This window comes from Polyergus mexicanus, unplaced genomic scaffold (assembly GCF_030449975.1).
Source record: "Polyergus mexicanus isolate NDT 795.1 unplaced genomic scaffold, iyPolMexi1.0 SCAF_8, whole genome shotgun sequence".
Classification (NCBI taxonomy): domain Eukaryota; kingdom Metazoa; phylum Arthropoda; class Insecta; order Hymenoptera; family Formicidae; genus Polyergus; species Polyergus mexicanus.
Genome location: NW_027223328.1, coordinates 11,645,465 through 11,665,348, shown reverse-complemented (window position 1 = coordinate 11,665,348; position 19,884 = coordinate 11,645,465). Strand labels below are relative to the sequence as shown.

The following is a 19,884-nucleotide window of genomic DNA, read 5'->3' as shown; positions in this document are numbered from 1 at the left end:
TTATGCCTAAGGCAAAATGAAACAGGTATTTGGTGCAGCAGCATGACGTTTTCTTTCCTGAACCATGGTTTGTCAAATATCGTGGCGTCAGGCCAAGCGAGCTGCCGCAGAGAATCGAGAGGACCGACGTGCACATCGTGCTACCGATATTAAAACTGCAACAATTGTCACTGGGGGTCATCAAAAAGTGTTTGACGTATGATTCGCAGGCCTTTCTTCTCGACATTCCACGGAGTCTTCAATTAGAACTCTTTACGATGCTACCAAGAAAACCTCGATCCTCGTGACATATTCCTGCGTAACGTTATTGCTTTTTCGCGCGATTAAAATAATATTGAGAAAAGATATTTTATGATTTTGTCGTCTCTTTGATTATATACAATATAAAAGAAATATGTCCACAGAAATATACATATACCATAGATATGTGGCGTATGTCGCGCGTATACTACAATATATTGTCATGTTATATGCCAGTTTTTAACAATATATTGTATTTAAAGCATTAAATGCAAATTAATATAGTTTGGTTTGAGATAAAGCTAAAATAATTTTTTTCCGTATGTATTGTATATACGTACGTTGAAATCTCATTGAAATTTTAATGACACTTTTTAATTAGGTACAATTTCTTTTTTTAATCATTGATTATAAATTATATAAAATTGCAAGAATATTTAAAATACGAGATGCTCATAAAGAGAAACGAGAATACGATGAATTCGATTGTATGCCGAGGTATGCTTTTTTACTCAAAGTATGTTTTTCAAGGAGTCGAGATCAGAGAGAGAGAGAGAGAGAGAGAGAGAGAGAGAGAGAGAGAGAGACATATTTACGCAAAGTTGTCAATTTTATTCGTTTCGCTATGCATACTTTTCTCACGAATGGATTTACATGTGATATTAGAGATTATTTTATATTATTAATATATTTTATATACAATACTTGCAGTTTTATTATTAATGGGAGCGTTTTCAAAGGTTTATATATGTGCGCGCACATATTCCTTTGTTCTTTGCTTAATGACAAATAAACTCTAAGAATTTTCTTGATGTTCTAGCTTTTTTTGATAACGATCTCGATTAGGTGCACCATTTAGAAAGTTTCGGTAAAATCATCGATGCTCGATAGTAATCCGAGCTTGTTTCTGCAATTTGTTATTAGAGTTCCAAAAGTATAATATTAACTGGCTTCTCTCTTCTGCGCCTTTGCACTCCTTTCATGCTCTTCTTATTTTGCACGCGAGCTTGAGAATCTCGGAAGCCAATTTTTGTTAATTAACAATTAAGCGAGTATGGAACAATGTTTAGATTGTATAGTAACATTAATCGTCGTCGAAATGTAGTTTTTATCAAATGTGTTAATTATTGTGATAGATAGATACATGTATTTCTACAATTATATAAAATAAAATATATGTATTATACTACACACAACAACCATCGAAATTGTATAGAAATATATATTTTTATATAATATTATAAATGAGACTCTTAAATAAATTACGCACTAAAACCTTTACAAATTTATATTTCAGGAAATCTGTTTGCGTTTTACGAGCTCGTCTTTCGTATCCGAAATAAAATAAAGCTTGATAAAAATATGGTGAAATTATTTCAGACACGAGATACGAGCCATATAAAAGACATATATTATATACTTGCGCGTTTTTTTATTTTTAATTTTTTTATCATATGTTCACATGTAATAATTAATAACAAATCAGACACACACACACACGCGCGCACGCGCGCGCGCGCGAAAGGAGAGAGGTGCGGAGAGGCCGGTAAGTCAATTTCCACCAACGGTTATTCGAGTAGTCAGCAATCGATTAAACACACGCTAAATGGACTCTGGTCACTTCCTCTTAATCTATCCTGATCCTAATGGGTTTTAAACCGTCGCGGAATGTCATCGAGCGAGCTGTCTGCGGTTAAATCTATTGCCTATTTTAGATTAATATTTGGACGAGACGTAATATAAATTTCGTGAATTCGAAGAATACATAATATCGGTTTTTAATTAATATTTTGTCACCACGTAATGGAATTGACGAATTGAGAAGAGCGAGGAGTTTTTATACGAAACTTTACGTTTTGAGTATAATGTACATTTTTCCACGAAAATGGAAGAATTCGTTCTCGTTACTCGTATCGTTCGTAGGACACGCAAAAAAAAAAAAAAAGAGGAAAATGGAAAAACAAAGATTGTTATCTACGCGGTAATGTGTTTCGTATGAGAATATCGTATAAATAATTTAAAGACTGGAAACTGAATAGTATCTCAATAATTTTTAATAAAATATTTACAATTCCTGAATGTATGACAATTAGTTATCTGAAAACGACGATAAATATCGCGATAAATACAAAATGTATCGAAAGTCACTTATTTTTTTTTTTTTTTTTTTTTTATAAATATGAAAAATTCTCTTTCACTAAGAATTTAAATGACTATCATTTATTTTTAAATTAATTTAGCATTCAACTTGAAATATTTATGCACGATTGAGAAAATGGACCATTCCTTAAGTTTTGGCATAACAATTTTATCCCGAGACGTGCTTACATACGTTATCCATAAATTTTGCAGTTTTCATCGTATTCGGATTTACAGGTTGACCCCCGTGAGACTATCTCCATCAAAATTAGCGCATTCAACTCAGAAATCGATCGCAAGAAACTAAACTCAAATTTCGCCAAAATGAAGCATTACTGTCTATCAGCGTGGAAAATTTGCTTGGCGATTGTAATTTTGAAAATTTTCTCGGCTATTCTCGAAGATAGACTGTATGCAAATTTAAAGTGACCTGTAAGCGAGTTCAATGCGACCTTTGATATTTCGATAAATATCAATGATAAAAATACTAGTTTCGAAAGGTTACGAATTGGTTTTTTTTATCTATTAGACTTTAGTCGATTCAGATTAATCGATTTTTCGACATTATTATTCGATGATAGTGTCCAATTCGTTAATAGTGAATTGATCGCTAATGTATCGGAAACCATTTTGAGAACAACAATCCTGACAGATCGCAAATGCACTTGGTAGTAGAGTTCATAGTCCAAGTTGTTGCTACGCGTATACACTCCGACCATACTATATCCCACTTTCCAGAATTCAGGGGGTTTAATACTGTTTTAATCATGACCGGGTCCAAAGTTCGTCGTCTGTGGTTTTTGGATGCATAATACGTCCCCGCGGAAGATCGTACAAACAGCGCGCAGCGAAAACCGCACGGTTCCCCAAGGTGCAACCATTTCGATTACAATCGTGAAACTGCACGGCACAAACCACCATGGCACGCATTGTGGCGATTGCACAGTGGTAACTTACAATCTCCGACATGCAAATCGTTGTACTGTGGGAGGCTCTCAATTTTTGAAGACCATTTGTCTGACACATACGAACCGACGTCTATTTGCATCGCGAAAAAACTTTTTCATTTCACATAGAACGTACAATCTACGCGTCATGGACTTGTTCGAGAATTATTTTTTCCTTCTACGAAATAATATATAATTTTTTTTTTTTCCCCCTGATATATCCTTTGTATTGTGTATGTGGGCTTCTTGTAAAAAATTCAACATTTATAAAAAAAAAGTCTAGGTTTATATTAAAAAAAAAAAAAGGTAAATTAATTAATTTATAAAAAACCAGCGACGACATACAGTATGTCATCGTACATACAGTAATTAACGATTCTTTATATATCATATTTCTGTATTTACGTGTACGGTGTGTAGCCTTTGTCATTTTTGAGGAAAAAGAGAAAAAAAGACATTTTTTTAAATATATATTTTTTTTTAATATTAAAAAAAAATTGTTCATTGGCAAAATGAATTATATAATATCAAAGAAGAATATATTATTATCTTTAGAAAGATAAATTGTTTGACTTTTAATTAAATGCGTGTAATGACGATGAAAAGAGTCAAGTAGAGTATTTGATAGAATATTCTTGTCAGATGTCGCGAGCGATATCACGCCAAGTATTATTGTGTATAGGGAGGTATGGCTCCGTGAAATTCGAGAGCTTGCTCATTAGTTGGGAATCTCCAATCGTACAAAGCATCAGTTTCAGGCATATTAATTAACACAGTTGTGTAACTTCAATCTGTTCTGACGCTTAATAGTATCTATGAAGATCATATGGCGGAAAATGTCAAAGAGCATATTGATAGATGAATAGATGAATATATAATAGATATTTAAACTATTCTGAAGGAATCAAGTTCTCTCTCCATAAGAAATGAAATAATATAAATATTTAATATATATATATATATATATATATATATATATATATATATAAATGTCAACGTGAAGCATGATATTTGCACGGAAATTTCTATTCCATTCATCTGCTTTTTTAATCAATGAAAAGTTTTTTCTTTTTTTAAAGAGTCTCTTTGCTATCCCTATAATCATCGAAATCTGTTGCACGATAATGGAAAATATATGTATTTATTATATTAGCGAATAATTTTTTTCGCGCATACGAGATGTAATCTAGTAATTTTCATAAAAAAAATCGCAAAGGGAATCATCGTTAAATGCTGTTTGAACATCATGTATTGTTGCATCACGTACCGTGTTCTCCTATTTTTGCGCGTCCGTTTTTCAAACATCCCAACCGTTGCAAATCAAATATTTGCAATTGCATACATCCACGAGAGGCTTTCAAGTTGTTAGTTGTTAACGGGAAATCTAGATTATTGAAACAAGCATCATTATCGCAGAGGAATAAACAGAAAAATACATATGGAATAAATAGAATAACGAAATACGCGATATATATGCGAACATTTTTGTCTTCAAACGTCATATTGTGAGATTTTTCTCTTACGAATCGAATGATATTTCATCGACTATTGATTTTACTTTTCAATTTGCTCGACTGACATTTATATACGCGGGATTCATATGATATTTATCTCTCGTTATCCACACTTAACGTTTAAATTGCTTCGACGCGCGTTTCGTCTTTCTAATAAAACAAACTAGCAAAGAGTTTGCTAGTTTGCTATTCAATCGTATCGAAAAAGTTTATTGTCGAATCATACGTACACACATTTTTCATAAATTTTTCATATAATACAAGTTTCCAAGTCTTATCGATAGGTAGGAGATTATATATTCACTAATTTAGGAGAGATAAAGAGATGAAAATTAATAGTACTTTATTTTATTAAATCGCACCGTCGGTGCTTAAGCGCTATATTGCCGCATCCCTCGCAGATACGAACGGAAGGAAGGAGTAACTTCTTTAAGCGGGTTCTCGCGCGCGCTGCTCGATAGCAAGTTTCCGAGGACGGCTTCGTTTCTGTCTGCAGTCGAAGCAATTAAACCGTATATACGCGATAACCTCGTAGCAATTAACTCGTATACGTTCACTGAAGATGTTGCGCTCAGAAATTTTAAAAAATTTTTTACGACCTATCTATCCCGAGATTGAGAAAAAAATTCATTATAAAAATTTCATAAAAACATTCATTATACAAATACAAAGTACATATTGCATGCGGCATAAAAGAAAGAGAGAAATTCTCTTCACTTTGTCATACGATATTTTAAAAGATGTATGGTCCCTTGGATTAAAATCGATAACGTTGTAAAGTATCGTTTAAGAGCGTAATTGCGAAACTTGCTACTTCATAAATGCCGTCCAACAACTACTTTAAAAACTTTAAGTATATGCCCTTTACACAATCCATTATCGGAATTGGATAAAATTTGCGGAACGCCGCGAAATATCGTCACAGAAATGCATGGATGCGCATAATGCATTGAAAGAGAGAGAGAGAGAGGGGGGGGGAGAGAGAAACTGTGGTATTTTCCATGGTGAACGGCGAAGCGAGTGTCGAAGTCACGTCACCGTAATTAGTACGCCAATTAATTAGCAATCGGTGGGAATCGCACGGGAATCGACTGGCGTGTTGATACCAGAAATGCGACAACGGACGTCGCGACGCCTGCCCCGATATCTAATTAGCAGAACAACCTGTCGCTACGAACGTGGCGTTTTCTCGTAATTACTCGTAATTAGTCGCTCTGCTTGTAATTGGTAATTACGACGTATTTGCAGAAAACACGGAGGAAGCGGATTTTGTTTCACCGATTAAGCATCGTAATCTGAAGCTATGTTAAGATCGGCGGTAATTGTCTACTTTTAGCAGAAATGTGGAATATTCCGATGATATTGGTATCGTAATAAATAGTGATTTGTGTGTGTGTGTGTGTGTGTGTGTGTGTGTGTGATTATATATAAATGTACCGAAAGCACGAAAACTAACAACGTATTCAAATTACGAGGTTTTTTTTCATCATATCATTTGTGATTTATTTATTGTATATTATACATATAAATATACGTATATATTTCCTTCCTTTCTTTGGCCGCTTGACTTTTTTTCATTCTTGTCACAACTCTCTTCCACTGCTACTTTTCGTCTACCCATCTCACATTTAACCGATAATTAATTAATCGCGGCGACCCCGTTTCAAGGAATTGATTCTCGTTAGAACGATGTGTATGCGAGTAAAAAGATAACGGAGACAGAATCACTGTAACAGAGATCGGCGTAAAATGGGATATTTGCTCTTTATCTCTTCGCCTAGAGAAATTCCTTTTCACCGTCTATTAGATTCTACACCGAAATTCCATGAATTTCCGGTAAGCATCTTTTGTTTCTTTTCTAAAATTACAATTTTGCACGAGATCTTTTCTGCGCGTCGACTCTCGAAACGGCATGGCACTAAAACTTTATTGCGCTTATTATTAACTTATTAATTTCATTTATAAATGCATATTATGCAATTCTTTAAATCGTGTCTTTTTCATTCACACAAATCTGTCTGTTTTAAATCTCTCATTTGATTAAAAAAACAAGCAAAATATTGATAAAAATGGATAAAGATTTCTTTTTTGTTATGCGATTTAGATGAAGCGAGAAATATTTCACAAACATTTTTTCTTTGTACGAGAAAAGTTATTGACTACATCCAATATTCCAATTTTATTATATTAATTTTCTTGGCGAATAAAATTGATTAAGATTTTTGTTTATACAAACATGTATTAAACTTATGCTCGATACGAAATGTTACATGTATGATGCTTGTAGATTATACATAAATGAGAAAATGGAAATAGACTATTCGCGCAGGGATTAATCGCGACCGTCAATCACTAAACTAATGTAACGTTGTTAACATCGCTTCGAGTCCTCAATAATGGAGATTATACATTTGCATCGATTGTTATATACCCAGTTGACGTAACTATTATAAAATATATGTAAAACGCGTAAAAATTTCGGCGAATCTATTACTTTGATCATATCCTGCTTTTTATTTCTATACATAGGAAAGGACGTAATTCAATTTATATATAGAGGGGGGTCCATTACAACTCTCCCTTCCCCCCCCCCCCTCCCACCTCCCTTCCTCTGGAATATCTTTCTCATTAATGTTTTAAATATTTTGTGTAATTTTGCTAAAAAGGCATGTGGAAAAATAAACATATTTTCTGACATGAGTTTGCGAAAAAACGCATAATTTTCGAGAAACGAGAAACTTTCCGTTTCCGATGTTGAGTCAAAGAAATCTTCTAGTTGAAATTATTAGGTGGATCGATCTATATGCGCACTATGGCTCAGAGAATACTTTATCGTGTATGAATAATGTATTCGGTCGATGCTGATAGCATGGCATAGACCAACATTTAGGTGGTCTCGACCAATATTGATACACGTCGACGTATACTTTTCCGCCTCATCCCCCTCTGTCTTTCTATATATGCACGCGTGCGGCGGGTATGTTTAGAATGCATACGTACGTATACCTTACCCATTTATTCGCTCACTATTGTCTTGACGCAACACGATCATTCACCAATAATCTTTTGGCATTCTCTCTTTCTCTCCCTCTTTTTTTTTTTTTTTCATTCGTGATATCTAAACGAGACACGCATATTCGTTTGTGGAGAGGCAAGTGACACGTATAATGGTTGGTTGGATGGTCGCTGTGCCGACCTGTACGTAACTAGCTTCTCGCAAACAGTTCTGTCGCAACGATGACAGAAACCAACCGTGGATGCTGACGACTTGTAAATATTTGTACATATTTCGTCTTCAAGAGAAAACATTTTTCTCCCTAACGAATATAATGAAATGGTACTTTTTGCGATGTAATGTATCAGCTCGTGATAAGGGCACAAATTCAATCTTTTCTTAATCAAGCGACGCGGTAGCATCGCGACGCCAAGTTAAGAATATCGGGAAGCACGTCGATGACTTTCGAGTTAAAAGTCAGATGTAGGAGAATGCAACGTTTTCGTCATAAATTTAAATTAATAGAAAATAGTAAGATATTCTCTCTCTCTCTCTCTCTTTCTCTTTCTCTTTACGGCGGTAGAAGCACGATTTACGTAATGTTCTTTACTTCCGCAATGGCTCTGACCAAAACCTGCGAATAAAAGTTTCGAGCGGCGACGCGAAAGGTTTCATTATTCTCTCGTTAAACTTATTTCCTCATTGCCTTCTCTTCGCGTTCGAGAATGATGAAGGGTGGAGGGGGAGGGGGGGAGGGGGGGAGAAAGGACTCTTTTCTAAGTAAGAGAGGGTATAATCGCGCGCGTGGCATTGCATCAGCTATCTTTTTTCTTTTCCTTCTCTTTAACTCTTTTCTCTTCTTTATTATTCGCGGTGATTTATCTCGGCAACGGCGGAATAAAGCATGCGCGTCGGAGACCTTTAATTTGTCGCTGCGTACCCTTTTACGAAAATAGAAAGCGCGCGTGTAATAGGAGTCGATTGTTGTAACAGACGGCTCATCTGCCGATCCGTTCGAGAGATACTTTCTCTCGCGACACAAGGACCGTTTTCCTTTGTCTTCCGCGATTGGATAAACTTTAGCAAGCTTCAAGGACTTGGAAAGAAGCAAACGCGAGACGTTTGCGCTCGAGACATGGCAGGTTAATTTCTTAACGCAAAAGGTTAAATCGGTACGATTTGTTGTGTCGATGATTCGTTTAAATTTTATTTTAGTCTTTTATCCGCGTACATGTTTGTTACAAAACAGGATTAATAAATGCGTTATTTAAGAACTTAACTCTACAAAGGAAGAATTAATTTAATAATACAATCCAAAAAGGGCTCTGTAGCGTGACTATAATATTATTGAATTTTGTATTATTTATATATTCTAAACTTATGTTTTTATCATAATTTTTCCCTTGTATATGTGTAGCCATATCATCTTTGCAGATTTACTTATTGGTAGTATCAGTAAACATTAAATTTTTGCTCTAATTGTACGAATGCTTAACAAATTTAACGAGGTGCTATAATAACGTTTAAATAATTACATAAACTAGTATATTACAATATAAATGCATTATATAGCACTTTGTTTTTGACTTATAGAATATAAATTCAATTTCGACAGACAGACAAGCATATTCGTTTTGATAGAGAAATTTTATTCGTTGCTAGTTGCTCGTGATAACGAGACTACAAACGAAGGCGAGATAGAGATAAAGTTTCACCGAAGCGATGAATCGAAAATAAAATAATTGCGCATTTTATTAATCCTTGCTTCGTAAAACATTTATTAGTTGGAACGTAATAGTTTAACGTGACTGTTTTCGATATTTATTATATATATATATGTAGACTGTTATTTTTTACTACAAAGTAGGGCTAATTGATTCTCCCGAAACATTTGATCTCTACTATTCGTAGTAACTGTTTAAATCTCATTACGATAAGAGTCGAATCGAGAGGCGTGGGTTAGGTGTCTTTCTCGTATAGTGCATACCGTAAAGTGCAACAGTATTCGGCAAAATATCATTTGGTATTATTTGGCATCATGTTCCGAGAGATAGGCCAAAGGTTCTAAATTTGCCGGATATCAGTATGATTGATAAATCTTGGCAACACGCGTTTCTAAAAATGAAGCGGATGATATACAAAAGTGGGATAAATGCAGCGATGTTGAGGAATATTCTTAGAGTACTCAACTTTCCGATTGAATAATATTATCCGTATATATGAAAATTTTGTTTTATCAATTACAATCGGCAAATAATCTATAAATATTGAAAATTGATAAGCAAAATGTATACGATACGCTTACAATCTAATCAACAATGCGAAAGGATTATAAACGAGCTTTCGTAGAATCTGGGATTCGCGATGCTCGATGCCCGACGCGCACATGCTCTAGTTGTCTAGTTAAAACAGCAGATGAAGATAAATGCAAATCTAACATTAGTATCGTTGCGTCGCATGGTGCATTCATTGTGTCTGGCCGCTCGCTATTATTCGCATTCGCGTTTAACATGTCGGTAAATACAATATAAATCACACATAGGGCGATCCAAGAAAGTCCCGGATTATTGTCCGTGTTGCGTCGACTGGGTGCCGGTATCCCAGGAATATACCGAGAGAGTTCTTCCCGATGACAAACGTACATTGTTCGTACCACAGACGCCATTGTTGCGGTCGTAACAATGACGCAATATATACGAAGATGCCTCGGTATGGAAACTCCGGCAGTGTTAACGGGATGTTGCTTTTTGTCCCGAAAATGCAAATTACGACTCTCGTCGCGACTCTCCAACATGACTGGCATTAATCAATTTCTTCGTACTTGTATAATTTGATGCGATCTCCGTCTCTCATCCCCATGTTAAATGCGCGAGTTGCGCGATTAACCTTCTTATTATTATATTACGTTGCGATTGATCGCGCGCGATATTATACATATATATATATGGCATAATGGATAATTCATCGTTATATTCGAATATCTCTTAAATATGAGTCTTACGCCGCGGTTACAAGTTATCATACAGGTGTCTTTCGCGTGCGCATGAAACGCGCTTTCGCAATTACAGCGTTATTTTACACATTATAAGGCGAATTCTCGCGCGGCATCCGCACAATCAAGAGCAAACAGCGGGAAGAAGCGAACCGTTTATCTTCATCGTGCCGGGAACGCGACGGGGCAACTTTGTTAGCGAGAATTAGCTGTTTCGTTTGGAGAAGAAAAGTTTCTCTCTCGAGAACGTGTTCTCGCCTCGCGGTACGACAGTTTTGGGGACGCTGTAAGAGAAAAGGCCTGAACTCCGAAACGTATTCGATTCATTAAATGTGTAACATGCGAAATATAATATAATTTGTTTTATGCAAAAAAAGAACGTAATGTAGATTCAAAGTTTCGCTAGTCAATGAATAATTGCACGTAACGTACGAATATTCTTAATTTTTCACTGAAAATTCTTTTATACATTATTTATTCTATACTTTATCGGTACATATTTATTCTCCTTTGCAATTATAAAGGATGAAATTCCGCGAATAAATAAACGGCGTAACCGAAGCGGCGAACTCTTGCCGGATTACGGGAGTGATTGTCGCGAAATTACAGCTGCGCCACGACGTAATAATTCAAAACTAATTGCCGTGCTTGCGGTAATTATTTTCTCATATGCGCAAAGGTCCCTGCGAGATCGTCGGATACACTTTTACAAGATAATGACCGTTGTGAAAATTTTATCACGCCTACTAATTCCATCCGTGCCCGCAACTCACGCTCTATTAATCCGCGTAAGATATACCTTTTTTTCTCGGATATGATTTATTTTACTTATTGTTAGTGATGAAATTTGCATTTATAAGTAAATGTAACGAGGTGAATATTTCTTTTATCTTTTTTCAACACTTTTGCAATTATAAATAATATTTAGTAGATTTAATTATATCTAATCAAATATAAAAATATTATTAGGAAAATTACGATAATAATCTTTTCATTTATATACATGTATAATATAAAAATAAATACTGAACATATATATATATATATATATATCTTTCTCCTTCTTTATACACAACATTAAGTTTATAACCAGTTTTCAAATTGCAAAAATTCATTAATAGAGGAATAAAGGTAGAGAGAAGAGAGACAGAGAGATGTCTAAAATTTTTGTCTTAAATAGATAAATAATTTTATAATGAGAACGATTCTGCTGTAATGGCATCAGAATTCGGCTAATTTAAGTTCTTGAATTTGAAACTCGATATTAAATCACAGGCTCTAGTGGAGAAATTATTATTCGAAATGTAGATGAGTCGATCAACCATTATCGAATGATCATTGAAAGATATTTAGCATAACGCGCATGATTATTCATAGTTGCGCTGATACTACTATTAGCTTTCTTCCAGTTTGATTTAGAAACGATCGATCGTTCTCTGATACAGCATCGATAAAAGATACAAAGGTAAAGCATACATTCACTGTCTGTCTATATATAATTCAGCTTTGTCGTTATGACTATCGAATACTCGATCAAGATTTTCAGGCAAAATATTGCGTCTGTATAAATCGCCAATAATAAAAAACATACGTTGAAAATTTTAATAAACACGATAGGATTCGATTACAGCTTCCAACAATGCCCAACAATACAATAACGAACAATAAAAATTTAAAATTACGCGAAAATTTATACGGGAAAGTGTGTAAGTTATAACATACGTTGTGAAAAAAATTTACGGGTTGAAGTGAATTCTTTTTTTAAATATGAAATTTGATCTTGCTTCGCTGTATAAATAATATATTATTCGCCATCAAAGAGAGAGAGAGAGAGAGAGAGAGAGAGAGAGAGAGAGAGAGAAAGAGATGTTTAACGACTAATTCAAATTAATTTGCAGAAATTCAATTATATGACATTGTGCATTTTCATTTACAGAATTTAGGGATTTTCACGTTTTCGTGAAAGGGGTATTCTCTGGATTTCCGGGGTATCACAGATCCAGAGATCTCCCGCTTTTCCATCTCTGACGTTGAGCCGCGGATGTTCGGGGAAACGACAAGACCATCTAATGAGCAGACTAGACCGTATACAGCGCGGATCCGTGAATAGGAGATAAGCTTAAGTCGACCGTCACTGGTTGCTCGTTGTCGTCTCCGACTATTCGCTATGCATCCAACGAATTGTACACCATTCGCGTGCAACATACGTATAACATACACACACACACACACACACACACATGTTATATATAAATAAATACGCGCGCGCGCGCGTAGAATATAGTAGGTGTTGTAGCGTGGCAGTTGCGCTTCCAGACATTTCCTCCAGGCACTCCGGTTTATTGTTGGTTCCCGCTCGGCATTTCGTGCTATCTTTCGTTACCCGGTATCTGCCGGTCGGTTGGTCTTCCTGTAATGCATCTGAGAAAAAACAATTTTTCGATGATTTCAACGCACGCTTATACAATTAATGCTAGAATGGTACCTTTTTGACGGCACCCACACAAAAGTTATTCTTTCTAATATATTACAAAGTTTCGAAGAGACTTTTTGGGCGAATGACAGACACAATACACATAATCTTTTAATAATAAATATATATATATATATATATATATATATATATCTGAAAAAGAATAAGTATTTAAATAGTTTATTGCTTATAGGGCTTATACAATGAAAGAAATAATGACTTCAATTAAATCTTTAAAGTCTCTAATGAGAAATACATATTTGAAACATTTATTTTATTCGTAAAATTAATCTATACATATTTATAAGTAGATTTTTAATTAATATGAAGATAAATTATTATTTTACATTAATCATTTACATATAATCTAATAAAAGTTTACGTAAATATTTTTAATTTTTATTTCAAATATCATATTTCGGCTACTTTTATGTGTACAATACATACCATCGATCTCTAGTAATATTCTGAAAAATTCCATATTTACGATATATGCAAACTATTTGTTCGCGCATATATATTCGCTGCATTGATATTTTCTACAATTGTGCAACACGTTACTGTAAAGCGACAATGCTCTTCATGAAAACTGGTACGCTGCAAATGTAAACGATACACAGGGTTCCACGCATGCAAGACAGACAGGTCTTTCGGTGTTTTAGAACTTTTGGATTTCTGAAATTACGTTATTCATGGGAAGATGTGTGTTAGATCGGTGCGTTAATTTCGAAAAAAGTATCAAAATTTAAAATATGAAGTGTCAACATTTTATAAAATTGTAACAATATTAAAAAAAATTAATATACCTTTTTACGATTTTTTTTTTTTTAATATTCTACATTAAATATATATATATGCGCAAACATAATTAAGTAAACAAACTGAGCATTAAATTTTTTTGTCAATAAAAATGCTGCGATTTGTTCTCTATTAAAGTTTTAAATATACAAGATTTATACCAATGCGCTCGCGGTGATATGTTTGTAAAGGCATATTTAATTCAGTCTTGAACATCGGGTATATAGGCAGATAGTTTCATAGTGATAGTTTCGTATTTTGCGAGAATGAAAGGGTTAGAACTAGCGAACCAACTAGCAACACACGGTAAACTCAACTGCAACTCGGTTAACCAAACGCCTCGGGCACCATTGACATGAACGACAGAGGGTAGAAAGCACAGCAGAATGACGTATAGTGAGAAATCTTTTTCACAAACTCTCTTAAATATATCTTAATATACATCACATAAAATGTATGTATCTTTATCGGAAAGAATTATATCTTTATTGGTATTTTATAACATTGTTGTCTTTGAATCGTAAATTACGACTATTAAGAAAATGGCTGTATAGATGTGAACAGCTGTCTCTTATTATTTTTGCTATTTATAATATATTTATGATTCAAAGTTTTCATTATCAAAGATCGATAATTGAAGAGATGATAGAAACGATTACAAGTCATTTATTTTAAAAAACGTGGAAGAAAAATGCAGAAAAAAGATTTCACTGTATACATATGCATAATATTATTAATTATATTAAACGAAAAAGTAGATAGAAATAGTAAAAAAAATTCAAATTTACAAAACTTGGAGAGAAGCAGGGAACTTAAAAAAAAAAAAAAAAAAAAAAATCAGATAAACACTACGCGATTATTTCATTGCATGGTAAATCGAGTGTGTCAGATCACAGCATCAGAGAGTATCTATAATTATTATCCGTGGCATGCTGACATATGGATGATATGTTTTTCTACTACTGTAACAATAAGTTTGCAGAAAAGAAAGCATCTTTTATCAGAAATTAAAATTATTTTTCGCTCGTGTATGTCTATTCTCTTTCTTTCTAAATTTAATTCAAAGCTTATTGATCGAGAAATTACTCCAATGATGCACTTTATTTGCCTTTATTTGTCCAAGAAAAAAAGTTTTATTTTGTAACAAAAAAATTTGTTTAGAAAGAGAATAACACTTATTTATAAGAAATATCTCTTTCACAAAGGATACAAGTTTATCCGGGAAAGTTTAAAAAACAAAATAACCGAAACTAGAGAAATGAGAGAAAAGATTCCACAACATTTCCTATAGCTCAACTTTATTTTAATCATGTGCTATAACGTTACATTTCTATTTTTTATTATTTATACTCTTTATTAAGAAGGATAAAGAATAGTACGTTCCAACTAGGAATCTTGGAAAGTATGATTGATAGCGAGATGCGGATTTTACGCCAGCAAAATATTACGTGATATATTTTCATATTTTCTTTCGCGAATATCATTTATTACGCACGAAAATGGCGTAAGATTTGATCCTAATGGTTTTATTATCTCTGTCGTCGTTTCTATTCAGTTTTCAACGTATGCTCATACGTTGCATATGGTACATGTCCATTCAAGACATCTGTCTATCTATTACACGGAGAGCGTGCTTTCTCCGTGTATACCACCGCTCCGCTTCATCCATATGCAATCTGTAAAGTAGCCGTAACATTATCCGTCATGGACAGAAATGGCACATCATAGACGTTGACAGCGCGCGCTTATAATCTGCCTGATTTAATTTGCCACTCTCTTTGAAATGAAAACATGCGCGCGCGTATCTCTAAAATTAAAACTTTTATCATTTCTTTCAAGTCAATAAATTCGAGTTTTGCCGCTTTCTTTTTCCGAAAATTATTTGTTTACAATTAGGGTATCTAAGAATTTTAATGAGCTGTCTTTCTTTAGGCTATATATTGTACATTCCATTGATGTTTCTAATTTTAATTTAATAGCGGATTGAAACCTCGCGATCGTCATTTCAACAATAATTATCGTTTTATAAATATTTTAGCGTTTTTGTAATCACACTATCTCAATAATCATCATATAATGACAAATATTTATTCACCAATTTCTCTCTCTCTCTCTTCTGACTTATATATTTTCTCATAATTTCTCACTACGTTAATTTCTCTATTCAAGTATGCAATTCAGAGAATTCAAAATCCAGAATTATTCTCAAGTGAGATTTCAGGCCGATTTAAATGTATATATTCTATATTGTCAGAGTTATGATACATAAACATAAGTTATATATTTCTTTGTCAACGAGAGGGGAGCTAATGCCATTCATTTTGATAAAATCTTGAAATTTGTTAAATGAAAAATAATGAAAATTGAAAACTGAATTGTTTTTATATATCCTGGATTTTGAATATCTTATGTATTCTCGGTATTGCAAAACTCGTTTCGCGCGTGTTCGTTTTTGGTTATTTCATTTTCAACGGCGTCATTTAACGGCATGACGCGAAAATTAGGCACACATCGATTAATCCTTGACCTAGCGCTGCTTTTTCCAGACGCGTGGATCATTAATCAATTAATGTCGGGCTTGTTTCGCTGTAATCGCGTGTTAGCATGACGTCCGTCGTAACAGAAATGCGTGCTAAACAGTCGATCGTGGAATGTTCATTTCCGCGAGCGTCGTAGGACAATGAACGCTAAACGGATCCTGCCGCAGGGTAAGCAGGATACGTCCGACGTACATATACATCCGCCAAGTGATGTATATACACGTAATAATGTGCAAATGGCAACTCCGGGACGGTTTACGCGCATAATCAGATGCAGCAACGAGCATTCAATTAACTCTTGTAAATAATTCATTTCGCAATGAGGAAAACTTGTTTTGGCTATTTGACAAAAAAAAAAAAAAAAAAAAAAAAATGATTACAAACGGAATCATAATATAGTTTATAAATATTATAAATTTTGCAATAAGAAGAATAAATATTTATAAAAAGTATCATCAATGCTATGAAATGTCTACAGACATTTTAAGTTTTAATTTTTTCATACATTTTGTCCATTTGGAGCCCCTATGTATTTTTGTCATTTAAATTATATAAATTATAATTTAATTTTACATCGGTTACATAATTGAAATTATAGAAAAAATATCCCACGTACAAATCTTTTTTATTATTCTTATGTTACTTTCTTTTTCCTATATTATATCACGTGTATAGAAATAACGGTGGACGCAATTATTGCATAGATTATTGTAAATAACATCGAAAATGAATATTGGAAAACATATGCTCTATAAATATTTTTGTTTAAACAAAATATTTTTTTAAAATACATTTTTTTCTCGAGAGACGATAACAGATATATAAATACAGAAAACATATTTATTTGAATATATACAATAATTGGCAAATTATTAATTAAATAAGTAATAATTTTAAAAGAATTATTCGAAATTTCTTCTTTTAAATGATATATAATAAATATTTAAAGTTTCCAAATTTTTGTACATTGATTATTTTTAATATTATTTCACTTGTATTTTATCTCAAATATTACATTTTAAATATTATATAACGAGAAAAATAATCGGGAAAGGAATGAAACGAATGTATATTTACATATTTTAAAAATAATCATTTTTTGTTTTTAGTAGTAATTATAAAAACAATTAATATTATTTAATGAAACGTGAATAAGAAAGATTCAAAAGACAAAAATAATAAGAGAAGTAAATAAAATCAAAGTACAAATTCGTGAAAATAATATTATTTTCATTATTTAAGCCTCTCGGAAGAAAAATATATATATATACAATATACTGTTAATGTAAAATGGGTTATTATTTTCTTCGTTTATAATTATAAAAATAAAAAAAAAGTATATGTACATATTTTTATTTTTTACTTGAAATACTATTTTTGTATAAAAAATACATATATATTTTTTAAACAAAGTATTGCAGTGATTCTGCAATGTTTTTTACATATTAATTTTTACATGTTCTTTCTCTTTCTCTCTCCCTCAAAATAAATTTTCAACAAATTATAAATTATCGATTAACTTTTTTCCATGCATGCAACGTTCGATGAATGCAACATGGAAGAGTAAATTCATGAATTGTTAAAGAAAAGAATTGAAAGAGATATTCAATCAAGGATACAAATAATCCAGTTAAAAAATTTAAAAGAAAAAAAAACTACGATGTTGACCTCTTTTCTTTTGTATTATTTTGACCGACGTGGGTTCTCATTCGACAATGACGCAACGATATCGTTGTGCATTTTTCATGAGCGCACGCTGCCAACAATGTCTTCGAGACAGCCAGAAATTATTCAGCCACTCATCCCGCCGTTCTCGATTTATCCTCGGGGTCGATGCACTCCTCGCGTATGTGTCTATCGCGTCATATCCACGTCACTAACCGCGAATGATATTTAGCGATGTTCTAATGCGAAGAATATAACTCTTGTTGAAAGATTCACGCGTCTCCGTTTATTTCGATACAATATATCTATCCCGGCATATTAATCTTTCATTTTGGTAAATGTTTAAGTGGCGATTTTTTTTTTAAACTATCAGAAATTAAATTTGATCATTTTATTTACACTTTCCATTTCCGCTTTTTTTTTGCCTAAAAAAAGTGATCATATTCATATTTTCCTCTTATTTAATATGCCTAATTCTTCTCTTTATCACGTTTTGAGTACATAAAGCGATATACAAAATAGATACTAAATAGGATTAAAAAGAGCGCAGGCCTAATTTCGAGTGCCAAGATTTAATCGGTGACAATGAAGAAGTTATGAAAAACAGGAAACTCACGAGAAAGAAGCTCGAGCTTGAGAGTGATTTTTCAGTCGGATAAGCATCCAGATTAGTCGCTGCTGGTAATAAGCGGCTGTTTCCTTGTCGCGAAATCTCGTTTCTCTCTCTCTCTCTCTCTCTCTCTCTCTCTCTCTCTCTCTCTGTCTCTCGCTTATTCGTTAAAGCGTTACGTTATGCGGCAGCGAGGGTTGCGATACAAAACAGGAGAAAAAAGTAGAAGAGGAGAAAAAAGGGCGGTACTCGAATCAACTCGCGTCCGACGACTATTTGTCACGCGGCACAGGCCGCCGTTTCTTCATGAGGTGTGCTCGGTTTACGCATTAATCCAGCTAGATGAGAGAGAAAAAAATTGTGCGAACAGCGTTTCAACATAGGCGGTTGCTATTTTCTCCTTCTTCTCCCTTTTCCTCTTTGTACATTTCTCCGCGCCCTTAACACATGCCCCCTGCAACATTCGCACGATTCGGTATAACACGCAAGCTCGTAATTAAGCCGAGCTTTAATTTATCGCTCGTAATCTATAATCGTCAACGGCGAGAATCTAAAAAAGTGAGACGGGAAATAATAATGCAAATTGGGGTAAACGCAATGAGTCGAGAGGGAGACTTAACGGTGATTAATAAATGATAGTAAAAGTAAACGATCGAATATACGGTAATCGTCAAAGCAAATGTCATTAATTCAACAGATTGAAAGACGGGTAAATCTCGACGACCATCGATTCATCGAATCGGAGCAAAATCATTCGATTACGGTGGATCGAGTTTAGATTGTATTTTTTTTACATACCATATGTAAAAACTGTGTACCATAGTTCTAAATCCATTGTTTTTTTTTTTTTTAATTTTACGGTGAATAATTCGAGTTTTGATCGCCGTTATTTAATGAATGCGAATAAAAATAGAGATGAATGCTTTGATTTAAATGCTCGCTTTAAAACCCATGTTTTGTCTCATTGTATA

The 19,884-nt window shown here is 33.6% G+C and overlaps 1 protein-coding gene across 2 annotated transcripts in view; it reads left to right on the top strand.

The window, feature by feature from the left end:
• Ph4alphaefb (prolyl 4-hydroxylase subunit alpha-1) overlaps positions 1-19,884 on the top strand; it is a 144,299-nt gene that overhangs the window by 42,844 nt on the left and 81,571 nt on the right. The window lies entirely within an intron of this gene.